This window comes from Corvus hawaiiensis, chromosome 8 (genome assembly GCF_020740725.1).
Source record: "Corvus hawaiiensis isolate bCorHaw1 chromosome 8, bCorHaw1.pri.cur, whole genome shotgun sequence".
Classification (NCBI taxonomy): Eukaryota; Metazoa; Chordata; class Aves; order Passeriformes; family Corvidae; genus Corvus; species Corvus hawaiiensis.
The window spans coordinates 36,573,668-36,586,584 of NC_063220.1; the positions used below are offsets into that span (position 1 = coordinate 36,573,668).

At 48.7% G+C, this 12,917-nt stretch overlaps 1 protein-coding gene across 8 annotated transcripts in view; it reads left to right on the top strand.

Annotated features, from left to right (window-relative positions):
- The window catches only part of PCDH15 (protocadherin related 15), a 711,356-nt gene that overhangs the window by 273,575 nt on the left and 424,864 nt on the right, over nucleotides 1-12,917 (top strand). The gene's annotated exons all lie outside the window — the stretch shown is intronic.

Below are 12,917 nucleotides of genomic sequence, written 5' to 3' on the forward strand. Positions count from 1 at the left end.
CCGGGAGGGCCCAGAACTGGACACAGCCCTGAGGTCCCTCAGCAGGGCCAGCCCATTTTTGCTACAAGTCAGAACGCTTATTGCTTTTGAAGCAAAACTTCATTAATTGCTCATTCTACAGAAGAGACAATAAACCCCAAAACCAGTGGGTTTAAGAGGAGGAAGAGTCCTGGGGATTAAAGTCAGCTCAGAAAAGCCTTAATTATAAAACTCGCTGTATTTGGAGATGTGAGGAAGTTGCAGTTTAGAGGCCTCCAGTTAACTCCAGTCTCGACCTTGGCTTTGGTGAATGATCATCAACAAAAAAAGACTCTGAAAAGGCTTTTGCTTCCAAGAATTTGTGTGTGGATTCTCTTAAGGCATTGCTGCAGTTAAGCCCTGGGAACTGCACAAGCACATAGTGAGTAAAGGGACAAATTGCACAGAGGTGTTTCTGTTCAGGCATAAAACTTTATCTCTGCAAACACCTGGCAGACAGGGAAAATCTGGAGTGAGGATCAGCACCAAGGTATCACTGTATCACCTCTTAAATATGGGAGATGCTGCTGAGAAGTCATATCAGCTCAGGCATCTCAAAATCCTTCTATGAACCTTTACAGCTCAACAGTTCCTCGTTCCTCCAAAAAACTGTGGCACTTTTGCACCATCTCTGCTAGTCTGTGGGAGCACATCCATTTATCATAAAACAATCAGTCAGATGAAGCAACCTTTGGGACTTTGGAGCGTGAATGTTTCCCCAGTCTGTTTGGTAAAATATTTATCTTAAGGCATTTTTGAAGTTAAGTTTTGCTCCCAGGTAAGTGTAAAATGCATGGCACTGCTTTTCCAAAGGATGAAGTATTGAATAGTATAGTTCATAAATATTTTATTAAATGCTTCTCCTCAGTGTGAGGAGCATTGGAAATACAACCAGAGTTTCTTCACTAATTTCAGGAGATAATGCAAAGGTCCAAGGAGGAAAAGATAAAGTTAGAAAAATAATTAGTAAGATGATTGTTATTCAAGTCACCAGACTAAGAAATTCACCCTGAAGCATCTGCAGAAGTGGCCAGAACAGTCTGAACTGCTACCTGTGACCTACCCAGGTGCAGGAGAGGTCCCAGAGGACTGACAAGGGAAATTCCATTGCATAAATAATTGGTTTAGTAGATTTGTAATTTGTTTCCAATTCAGTTGTTCTTTTAAAAATTCAGAATTGAATGTCAGAATTATAATGTGGGTTAAGGCTCCAGAAACGTGGTCATGGCTGAGTGTGAGCCTGGTGTCTCCCATGCCTGCTGCCACACAGAGAGGTGTTTCCAAGCCTGTCCCGAGCTTGTGGCAAACATTAAACTATAATTGTTATGGTTAATTTTTATTTTTCTTCATTGAATTGTGAGGTATCATACAGTAGAACCAGAAAGTTGCAGACAGAATGGCTTCAGAAAGGTCTGGAGGCATTTCAACAAGGACAGAGTTACCATTTTAAATGACGTTGACACAGGAAGAAATGATCTGAAATAATTATTTTAGTCACCGTGAGTGCTTGGCAATGCCAAACAGAGAAGAAATGGCTGTGAATAACTAGCATGGCTGGGAAGAGCCTCGGGAGGGGTCACCGGGTGAGTGGCATCGTGAGGAATCATGGGGTGGATTTGGGGTGTTCAGCCTGAGAGGTGCAGCCGAGGCCTGGGACTTGTGGAGGGACAGAAGCTCCAAACGGGGGGAAAAGGAGTTGTGGGTAATCTGTGAATTCTTTCTCCTAACACAGGGAATGGGGTTGGCACATTTGCAGTGAAATTATCCAGGAGCAGATTTCAAGGGAGCCAATGGATGCTGTCCCGTGTTGGGGTCCCTCCCCTGCCGTGTAGCCCTGGGAGAGGGGCCCTGAGGGCACAGACATGGGGCTTCCCTGTCCCTGCTCAGCCTCGTTCCCATTGGTTGGTTTGTGTTCCCTGCGCGGGCAGAAGGACCCTTGGGCCCGTGACTGGAACAGTTCCTGGGCAGAGCTCCGGCCATGCGGCTGGAGAAATAAACATCTCTCTGAAACAGCTAGCAAGAATCTGTCTGTCCGTATATATATTTCCTTTCCACGGGACTCCTGGTTTGATATATGCGTGTTGCAGTATCCCCACTGCAACAAATGGTGGAGATTTGAGAGCAGAACGATCCCCGATCCCTAAGCGACTGATTTGTGTGAGTAAACCCTGGAAACTTTGGATTCCTCTTCTTGGTTTTGCTTTGCTATTCCGTATCTAAACTATGGAGGAACTGTGGGAAGACTCTTGGCTCTCAGAGCCGCATATGGACATTTATCTTAAACTTAAAATGATTCTTGAACAACGATTTGTAAATTTTAGCTTGATTCAAGCTCAAAAAGAACTGAAACACTTCCTGGCATGGTTGTTTAAGAACTTTTTCTATGTTTCTTGGGATTTAATTCTTACCAAGGGCTTTTGGAAAACCGTTTGGACACAGTTAATACTAGAGTCAAAATATATGCCGATGGAAGAATATTTTCGTGAATATTATTTAGTTACCGAGACTGTTGAGCAATGTCAGCTGTGTCCTGGTGAAGGGAAGCCTGGCGCAGGGACCGTGCGGCCCAGGCCACGTGCACCGAGCGCTCTGAGAGCAGCAGCGAGGCAGTTCCCGCGCGCGGGCGGAGCCACGCGAGCTGCAGTGTCGGTGGCGGAGCGAGGCGCGGCGGGACCCGGCGGTGCCTGCCCGGTCCTGTGCAGCGCGTGGTGGAGCGAGCCCCGTGAACGCCCGGCCGAGAGGGGCGGCGCGCGGGCGGCGGCTGGCGGCGATGGCGATGGAACGGAGCCGCGCCCAGCCGAGACGCGCGCTGGAGCAGGGCGCGGGGGGGTCGTCGCTCGGGGGCCCGGCCGAGACGTGGGTGCAGCGCCCGGCATCGGCAGCGAAGCTGCGACCAGAGGAGGCGACGCACGGAGAACTGAGCGGCGTGGCCCGGCCCGGCCCGCGCAGCCCCGAACGCGACCCCGGGAAGAGCGCGCAGGCACCAGCAGCCCCGACAATTCCAACACGGGAGCGACCGAAAGAGACAGCAAAGACGCAGCGAGACAGAAAACAGCAGCCACTCGGAAAAAGGAAAAGATCATAGCAACTAAGACCTTAGGGATAGTAAAATGGTATAATGTTAAGCAAAATTATGGTTTTATAACAAGGTGTGACAACCAGCAAGACATATTCGTGCATAGAACTGCTATTAAAAAGAATAACCCTGAAAAATGCATCCCAAGCTTGGGAGATGGAGAGGTGGTGGAATTTAATATTGTACTAGGGAGAAAAGGGTTACAAGCATCGCAGGTCACTGGGCCTGATGGTGTTCCTGTAAAAGGCAGTATATATGCAAAAAATCGTAGTCATGTTAGACAATATCTCCATTGTAAGCCCCCCCTACAGTCTCCCTTTCCTAATCCCACCTTTCCCTTTTACCCTATATCCTATTACCCCCAGTGTACTCCCAATCCGTTTTTTCATCCATGGTTTCCCTCACAAAACCATGCTTTTGCCAATTGTTTCCCCAAAAATCCCTTTCCAATGCTGAGTGGGGGATGAAAAGGGGGAGGGAAGAAGTTAAACCCTCTCCTGCCTCAGTTTCCCCACAAAGCATGCTCAGAGAATTCTGTCTCCCTTCTGTCAGCCCTAAGATGTTCCAGAGAATCTGTTTGGACATTTAAAGACTCAGGAGGGTGGCTTGTTTTGTTTTGAAACTGTTCTTGTTATGTTTATCCAGTTGTTTTCATTCTCCTTTTATTAAAATAAAACGGGTGAGGTGTTGGGGTCCCTCCCCCGCCGTGTAGCCCTGGGAGAGGGGCCCTGAGGGCACAGACACGGGGCTTCCCTGTCCCTGCTCAGCCTCGTTCCCATTGGTTGGTTTGTGTTCCCTGCGCGGGCAGAAGGACCCTTGGGCCCGTGACTGGGACAGTTCCTGGGCAGAGCTCCGGCCATGCGGCTGGAGAAATAAACATCTCTCTGAAACAGCTAGCAAGAATCTGTCTGTCCATATATATTTTTCCTTTCCACGGGACTCCTGGTTTGATATATGCGTGTTGCAGTATCCCCACTGCAACAGTCCCGTGGTGTGGGCAGTGCTCAGGGCTCATTGCCTCGGAGTGTGGGGAGATGGGGAGAGCTCAGAGCCCCTTCCAGGGCCTAAAGGGGCTCCAGGAGAGCTGGAGAGGGACTCGGGACAAGGGACGGAGGGCCAGGACACAGGGAATGGCTTCCCAGTGCCAGAGGACAGGGATGGATGGGATATTGGGAAGGAATTGTTCCCTGGCAGGGTGGGCAGGCCCTGGCACAGGGTGCCCAGAGCAGCTGGGGCTGCCCCTGGATCCCTGGCAGTGCCCAAGGCCAGGCTGGACATTGGGGCTTGGAGCAGCCTGGGACAGTGGGAGGTGTCCCTGCCCATGGCAGGGGTGGCACTGGATGCAATTTAGGATCCCTTCCAGCCCAAACCATCCTGGGATTCTGTGGCAAAAGCTTAGGTGGGGTCAAGGTGCAGTTTGGCAGCTCCATGCAGGAAAAGCTTTCCCGTGACCTCAGCAGGCCAAGGCAGGACCTCAGGCTCCGGCAGAGGGTTTTGGCTGCTCTCAGGAGCATCTCCTTGGCTGGGGAGCTTCCCCTGGAGCTGAGGGTGCTGATCCTCTGCTCCAGCATCGCTTCCCAAACCAGGCTGCTCCAGCACCAAATTTCTGTGACTGCAGTTTTTGAGACTGTTCTGAGCCTTGTGCTGATCTGTAGAAAACACTGAAATTAGGGACAGTTTTGCTCTGTAGCTAAGGTAAAAGAGAATGTATGTAAAATCATTTTTAGGCTACTTGCCATGAAAATAATTTCACAACTTGCTTTTATCGTGCAATAAATTACCCACAAAAGAGAATAACAGATTAATTTAACCAATTTAACTTAATCCCAAATAGTGTGTTGTTTTATTAAGCAATGCTGTGGTGTAATTAAGAGCTGTAACTGATTAAACACCTTGTAAAGACAGGGCTGTTAATTAATACTAAATTACAATAAAATTAACAAAGTAACATAAACAAGCCATGTAAATGTTTTTAACTGACAGGGATAATTCATCAGCTAAAAGCTGCTTATGTGAACCCTTTCCTAAAGAGTTTGCTCCAATTAATATGTATATAATAATTGCAAAAATGGAAATGGGGCAAGAAGAGCTTTCCTTAGGATTTTTCAATTCAAAAGACTCCTTTGATGAGAAACATGGGGGTTTGTTAAGCTGCATATTCTCTAATAATGTTGAAGCTAACACCTTGAACCCCTACTTCTGGTAAGCAGGGAAAAATCTAAAACTAAACCTCAACGACACCTTCAAGACCACGTCTGGATCTGACATTTGTTTGTCTCACTGGAATATGAATCTGAAAAACTCCTGCCTTGCTAAGCGTTAATGTGAATATTATGTATTAATGCTACAGCTCCAATTCAGATCTCATTCGCAGGAATGTCAGCAAATGGCTGAAACTTCTTTGCATACTTAAAAGGTTTGCTGGATTGGCTGGTTCACAAGCTCTGGCAATCCCATAGGTATTCCTTTGTCGTTGTGAATTAAGTAGAGAAACACAAAATGTAGGATCTCAAAGTGCAGGCCTACAGGGGCCTGTGGCTGCAGGAGATACAGAAATAGTCCTGAACTTTTCCAGACTCAGGATCAAATCTGATTAAGAGCAAATAAGTTGAAGCAGGTTTTAACAGTGTCTGAGAACTTCCAGCAGCAAGATTGCCAAGGTGTAAAATACCAGTCAGGTTTTGGGATTTCGTTCTGTGTGAGGCAATGTACAAACTCCTCAAAATACCTCTCAGTTTTAATGGAATTTTGGAACTTAGTAAAAATTAAAATTGACTTTTTCTATTATCTCACAAACAGAGGCCCTAGAAATAGACTGTGGCTTTTCCTCAGGAAGTTATTCAAATTTAAAGGCTAACATTATTATGCTTGTACCATGGTCTTGAATAATGCTGCAAGGGCTGAAATTGTGGAAAATAGACCTGGTGTGAGTACGAATTGAAGCCCCAATGTCTAAACCAGCAGGCAGCTGACACAGCACTGTGTGCACACAGCTCTGCAACAGCCCCAGGGAGGAGAGCCCAAAGCCTCTGTGGCCAATGTGCTCAGGGCTGGGCACTGCCCAGGGCAGCAGTTCTGCCTCCTGGGCAGGGCAATTGCTGGGCTCAGGCCCTGCCCGGTGCTCTGGTGCCATTGCTGGGCCCCGGAGCAGAGCCCGGGCCCTGCTCGGAGCCCTCCCTGCAGCCAGGGACAGCCAGGGCTGAGGGCCCCTCTCAGCTGGGGCTCCTCTCGAGGCTGAGCAGCCCCGGCTCCCTCAGCCTGTGCTGGGCACGGAGATGCTCCAGGCCCTTGCTCAGCTGCGCAGCCTCCGCCGGCCCCGCTCCAGGAGCTCCCTGGCCCTGCTGTGCTGAGGAGCCAGGGCTGGACACAGCACTCCAGAGGTGCCTCCAGGGCTGCCCAGAGGGGCAGGATCCCTCCCTGCCCTGCTGGGAATGCTCTTCTGTCCTGCTGCCCCCAGGATCCCATTGGCCTCCTTGGCCCCAGGACACTCTGCTGGCTCAGGGACAGCTCGGTGTCCCCCAGGACCCCCAGGACACTCTGCAGGCTCAGGGACAGCTCGGTGTCCCCCAGGACCCCCAGGACACTCTGCTGGCTCAGGGACAGCTCGGTGTCCCCCAGGACCCCCAGGACACTCTGCAGGCTCAGGGACAGCTCGGTGTCCCCCAGGACCCCCAGGACACTCTGCAGGCTCAGGGACAGCTCGGTGTCCCCCAGGACCCCCAGGACACTCTGCTGGCTCAGGGACAGCTCGGTGTCCCCCAGGACCCCCAGGACACTCTGCAGGCTCAGGGACAGCTCGGTGTACCCTCAGGATGCCCAGGTCCTTCCCTGCAGAACTGCTCCAGCAGCTGATGCTGGTGCCTCAGGTTGTTCTTCCCCAGTCGTTGATGAATATATTGAACAATCCCATGCCCAGTATTGAACCCTGGGGACACCACCAGTGACAGGCCTGTAGGTAACTCGAGGTTCAACTCTGGAGAGATTTGTGGGAATTCATATATGTAAGGTCACTGCTCATGTGTGATCCTTAACAGGAATGACCTTGGAGGTACCCCCTTGCTTTCAGGTGCCAGAGTTCTTGCAAATGTGGGTGTTGTCTTGAGCATTAAAGGACATGAATTTCTGATTTCGTCTTTAGTTTTTCTTTAGTTTTGTTTATCAGCGGATAGAGGGCTGATGGAGGAAAAATAGCTGGGAGCGCATGTGTCTGGAGCCATAAATCTCTACATTCCTGAAGGTTTCCTTGAATAGTTCCGTGTAAGTGGGAAAAATATTAACCAAGCCAAACACAGCCTAAAATGGGCTTACATAAATATTACGCAGAAAATATTACACAGACTGGGGGATGAAAGACTGTGGGAGCCTTTACACCTCACTGTGCTGTTCAGACATTCCTGAACCTTATTAAGCTGGAGAGTAGGAGGGAGATTTCAGGAGGACAGGGATGAGTATGAAAAATGTGGAAGAGCATCCCTTTGTTTCAGAAGCACAGTGTAATTACGTTGTGCAAGTTCATGTCAGTCCTATTTAAAAACCTCCTGGGCTGTGGGAATGCCTGGAGTTTGAGTGAGGGATTGTGTCTGGGAACATCCACATGCTGGTTGAGCCCAGCTTGTGGCTGAAAGCACAACGTTGTGTTTATGGCCCAGGAGCAGCTGCAGCTCCATTTGCATCCATCAGTTTGCACAAATTCCTTTCCTGTCCCGTGTGCGTTTTGCATTTGGTGCCTCTCGCTGTCAGTTTGTAACTGCAGCAACGTGGATCTGACTGAACCCTGCATCCCTTAGGTGCAGACCTGAATTCCCCTGAGGATTGAGACTGGAAATGCACATTGGAGTTAGGTGCCCCATCTTTCCAGACTGGAAAGGCTGTTCCCAGTTTCTCCCTGTCTGTGCCAAGAAGGACAGCGCGCTGTTCACCACCACTGTCCCTGCCTTCACACCTCCCCAAACGCCACAGCTGTGGAGCTTCCAGGGGTTTCTCGCCAAATGAACCCGTCCCTTCCACTCATTTGGCTGTGATGGCAACAGACTGCAGAGCACTCCGTGGTCCATGCTCCCAGCAGGGCTGGGGGAGTGGGAGCCTGGCCAGAACAGAGTGAGGAGCAGCTGGCCGTGGGCAGGGACCCCACACGCGTGGGTACTGCCAGCTGGGCACTTGGCGGAGCTGGAGCTGCTGAGGACAGATCCATGAGTTCTGCCTCTCCTTGGGTTTCTCTCCAGCTTCCTGATGCATAAGAGCATTTCAGAGCAGAGGGCTGGCACCGTTTTCTGCGTTTAGAAGGAAGTCAGGATTAAGAGAGCTAAAGCCACTGCAGCCTGAATTAGCCAGAGAAAAGGTACTTTTTACATTTCTCCTCATGTCAAACCACTGGGATGCTCCTTGTTGGAGGACCCATTTCTTTTGTGCTTTAAGACATCTTCCAAAAGGAATATGATGGGGAGGAACACGGCAGTGCCCTTGTGCTACCTGCACACCACATTCCAGGGATGGGAGTGTTCATCTGGAGAAGAGAAGCTCTGGGGACAACTCAGAACCTCTTCCAGTACCTAAAGGGGCTCCAGGAGAGCTGGAGAGGGACTCGGGACAAGGGACGGAGGGCCAGGACACAGGGAATGGCTTCCCAGTGCCAGAGGGCAGGGCTGGATGGGATATTGGGAAGGAATTGTTCCCTGGGAGGGTGGGCAGGCCCTGGCACAGGGTGCCCAGAGCAGCTGGGGCTGCCCCTGGATCCCTGGCAGCGTCCAAGGCCAGGTGGGGGTGGCACTGGATGGTCTTTTAGGTCCCTTCCAACCCAAATCTTTCTGGGGTTCTACAAACCAGTTGAAATCCTCACTTGTTGGAATTCTCAGCTCCTGGCCAGGCTGTCACACTCGACATCTTGCAGCAGAGGATCCCTGTCATCTGTTGGGTGGGTTATGAACCTCCCACACATCGAGTTTTCAAAAATCTGGAAAGTTCAGTGCCTTATTGAATTCCATTTTCTGCTCTGATTTATCAGAATGCTGCACTGGACTCTTAGGTTCTACCTTGAGCAGCTTGAAATCCCTAAAACCAAACATTTTCCAAGGCACTGCGGAATTTTGAGCAACCTGCCCTTAGGAAAAGATCCCTAAATCTTTTTAAAACTACTTTGGAGGTTTAATTTTATCATAAGCAGTAAATTCCTTAAATACACTTTGGGTGCAGTTGTGAGTTTGTGTGGCACAGAGCACAGAAGAAAAATAGAGAACTCGGATTTTCATTTTGGAATTCAATCGCTGCTCCCATGTGCAGCCAAGCAAGTTCCACCAGCTGGGTGAGAGCAGCATTTCCGTGCAGCAGAAACAGAGGCAGACATAAATATATATGGAATGTATTCAGAAAACATGAAATAATGCTAAAACAAATCTTCCTTTGACTCAAGCTTACTTCCCATTGCCAAGAAAAACATGACTGCGTTGATTTTCCACAAAAAAGTTGGCAGTAAATCAGATTTTCATGGCTCCAACTTGACAAGAAAACTTTTCATAAAAATGCCAGGGTAGTAGCCTTTACATATTTGTAGTATTTGATGGAGGCTTTTTGGAAGATGGCTCTTTTCCAAGAGATTCTAGGAACAAAACCTGGACATTTTACCAGTAAATGAGTGCATATTTGTAACTCAAACCTGGAGCAGATGAGTTGTATTAGTCCTAGAGGATATAGTTGCACTTGTATTTTTTCTGCTGAAAACTTTTCACACTTTTCAGGCAAAATCAAACCCTGTTTTTTTGTTGCAGATGAGGAGAAAAAATCTTGAAAGCAAAAGAATTCTGCTGCCCCCACCCCAACCAATTTTGGTGCATGAATGTGCCTTGCAAGCAGCAAAAAAAAGGAGTGATTGGTCTTTGCAGAAAGCAGATTCTGTGACTATTTCAAGATCTGATCAGTATTCTTTAATTTCTTGAGTTAGGGATAAAAGTTTCTAAAATTCTGCATCAAAATGCCAGATCAGCCACTGAGAGAAGTGCAGAGATGGAGTTTGCTGGGGGGTGGTGTAGGAAAATGTACACAGTGTAAGCATCGTTACAGGTAACACTGGCTTAATTAAAATAAAGAGGGTAATTTTCAAAGCTGCAGGAAAGATTTAGGACTCTTGCTTCATTAGAAGTATGAATTTGCTTTCCTTAGCTGAGATAACACTGCTCTTCATGCTGGTTTTTAACATTCCTGAGCGCTTACATGAGTTACTTCTTTTGGTGGAGAGTAAGCCAAGTGAAAACCTCATGCTGGGGAGAAAAGGTAAACTTTGGGCAGAAATAAACAGAACAGGGCCAAGAAATTAATGAAGGTGATCTTCTTCTAAATTCCCAACTAATGGTACCTGGGGAGGTCAGGGGGGTTCAGGTGGGGTCAGACTGGGAAGGGGCTTGCAGGGCCTCTTTTGAGAGGTGTAACCACCAAAAACCTGGAGCCCTGACTTTAAACCTAAACCTCATCCCCACCTCTCACCCCACTCCCATAATCCAATTCCTAACCCCACTATTTTAATCACAGAAACATGGAATGGTTTGTGTTGGAAGGGACATCAAAGCTCTTCCAGTTCCATGGGCAGGGACACCTCCCACTGTCCCAGGCTGCTCCAAGCCCCAATGTCCAGCCTGGCCTTGGGCACTGCCAGGGATCCAGGGGCAGCCCCAGCTGCTCTGGGCACCCTGTGCCAGGGCCTGCCCACCCTGCCAGGGAACAATTCCTTCCCAAGATCCCATCCATCCCTGTCCTCTGGCACTGGGAAGCCATTCCCTGTGTCCTGTCCCTCTGTCCCTTGTCCCCAGTCCCTCTCCATGTCTCCTGGAGCCCCTTTAGGCCTTGCAAGGGGCTCTGAGCTCTCCCTGGAGCCTTCTGCTCTCCAGGCTGAACAATACCAGCTCTCCCAGCCTTTCCATCCCTTTAATCATCTCCAAGGCCTTTAAGAAGGAGAAGGCTGTCCTCAAAAATGAGAATTTTAGCAATGCACCAAAATAATGCTACAGATTTAATGATGGGAGTTGTTTATTCAGGCACTCACCAACTGTAGAAATGAAGTTATTCTTTAATTTCAGCCTGGAATATGCAGGTAGTGAGCACAATATCTTACAATGGTTCTACTGCCATTGGTGCTTATTCTTGTTCATTGAATTTTGGGTCGATTCCGTGTGGTTTTGTGCATGTGGATGAGGAACCTAAAGCAAATTTGGTGTCCAGTGGGTATCAAATGCTCTGCTCCCACTAACAGGGTTTAAGAGTCCAACGGGGTGACTGATCCTTCCCAGGGATAGTGTAAAATCCAAAGTAAACCCCAGAATTGTAGACAGTGTGGATGAAGTGGATCCAGCAGCTCTTGCTTTTGCCTGCTCCTGTCACACCGAAGCCCAGGCTGATGGAACAGCCACAGCCCAAGGTTCTGTCGTCACCTTCCAGTGAAACTCAGAATTGAAGTCTCTGGCTCTATTTACAACATTGAAATCCAAACCAATTCCCATCCAAACAGCCAATTTTTTTTCCTGCAAAACAATCTCCGGAACTCCAAGCCCTTGCTGATTAGAGGAGAAGTGTTCTGCAGTGTGTGAACAACACACAGCATGATGCATCTTCATTTCCAAAATTCACAATGACGATAATTTATCATAAAAGCTGCTGACAATGGGCATTAATCTCTGAGTAAAGCAAGGAGGAAACTCTGTTCTCGTGGCAGTGCAATTCATTTCGACCCTCTCCCTCTCCTCCACGCCTGAGGGATTGGGAATTCTCTGGGCGAAGCAATTGCAGCCTCAGCGGTGTGGATTTTTGGGCGTAGAATATGGAATTCTTTTAGTGGGATGTGGAATCCAGAGGTGACCACACTGCTGGCAGAACATGCCTGTGTTTCACATAGCCCAGAGCAGTTTTCCTCCCATCCTCAATTTTGGAAAGGACCTTAAAGACCTCCCATCCCCACCCCTGCCATGGGCAGGGACACCTTCCACTGTTGCAGGCTGCTCCAAGCCCCAATGTCCAGCCTGGCCTTGGACACTGCCAGGGATCCAGGGGCAGCCCCAGCTGCTCTGGGCACCCTGTGCCAGGGCCTGCCCACCCTCCCAGGGAACAATTCCTGCCCAATATCCCATCCATCTCTGCCCTCTGGCACTGGGAAGCCATTCCCTGTGTCCTGTCCCTCCATCCCTTGTCCCCAGTCCCTCTCCAGCTCTCCTGGAGCCCCTTTAGGTACTGGAAGAGGCTCTGAGTTCTCCCTGGAGCCTTCTCCTCTCCAGGCTGGACAGCACAGCACCCACATTCCATTGGAATTAGCCAGCTTGCCATACTGTCCAAGCAGAAATAGGGAATTTTAGGCACACGGGGATTGCTTTGCAATAACCCAAACTGCTGCCTTGTTCAGGGGTGGAATAAATCCACAGCACATTGGGCAGTCAGATTTAGGAGATAACTCCCAGCTTTGAAGGCTGACGGAAATTTGGGGAAATACATGGATGTTGTGTTGACTTCCAACAAAATATTCCATACGGGGAAACAAGAAGGTATTTTATTGGCCTTCAGAATTTAACTGAGTAAAAATGGGTAAAGCTTCATTAACAAGACACCAGATGTGTGTGGGAGTGCATCGCTTTTCCCAGGTCTGCCTGACCAAATCATTTATCTCTTCTATATATAAATATATCTACAAAAACAAAAAAACCAGTACAACTGGATGAAAATAAGGGATAGACAACACGCAGTTCATTACAGCAGACATTTGTTTGGATTTCTGAAGACATCCAACAGTTCTAATATATTTTAAAAAAGAAAAATAAATGTTTCCAGCATAGAAACATATTGCTGAACCTTC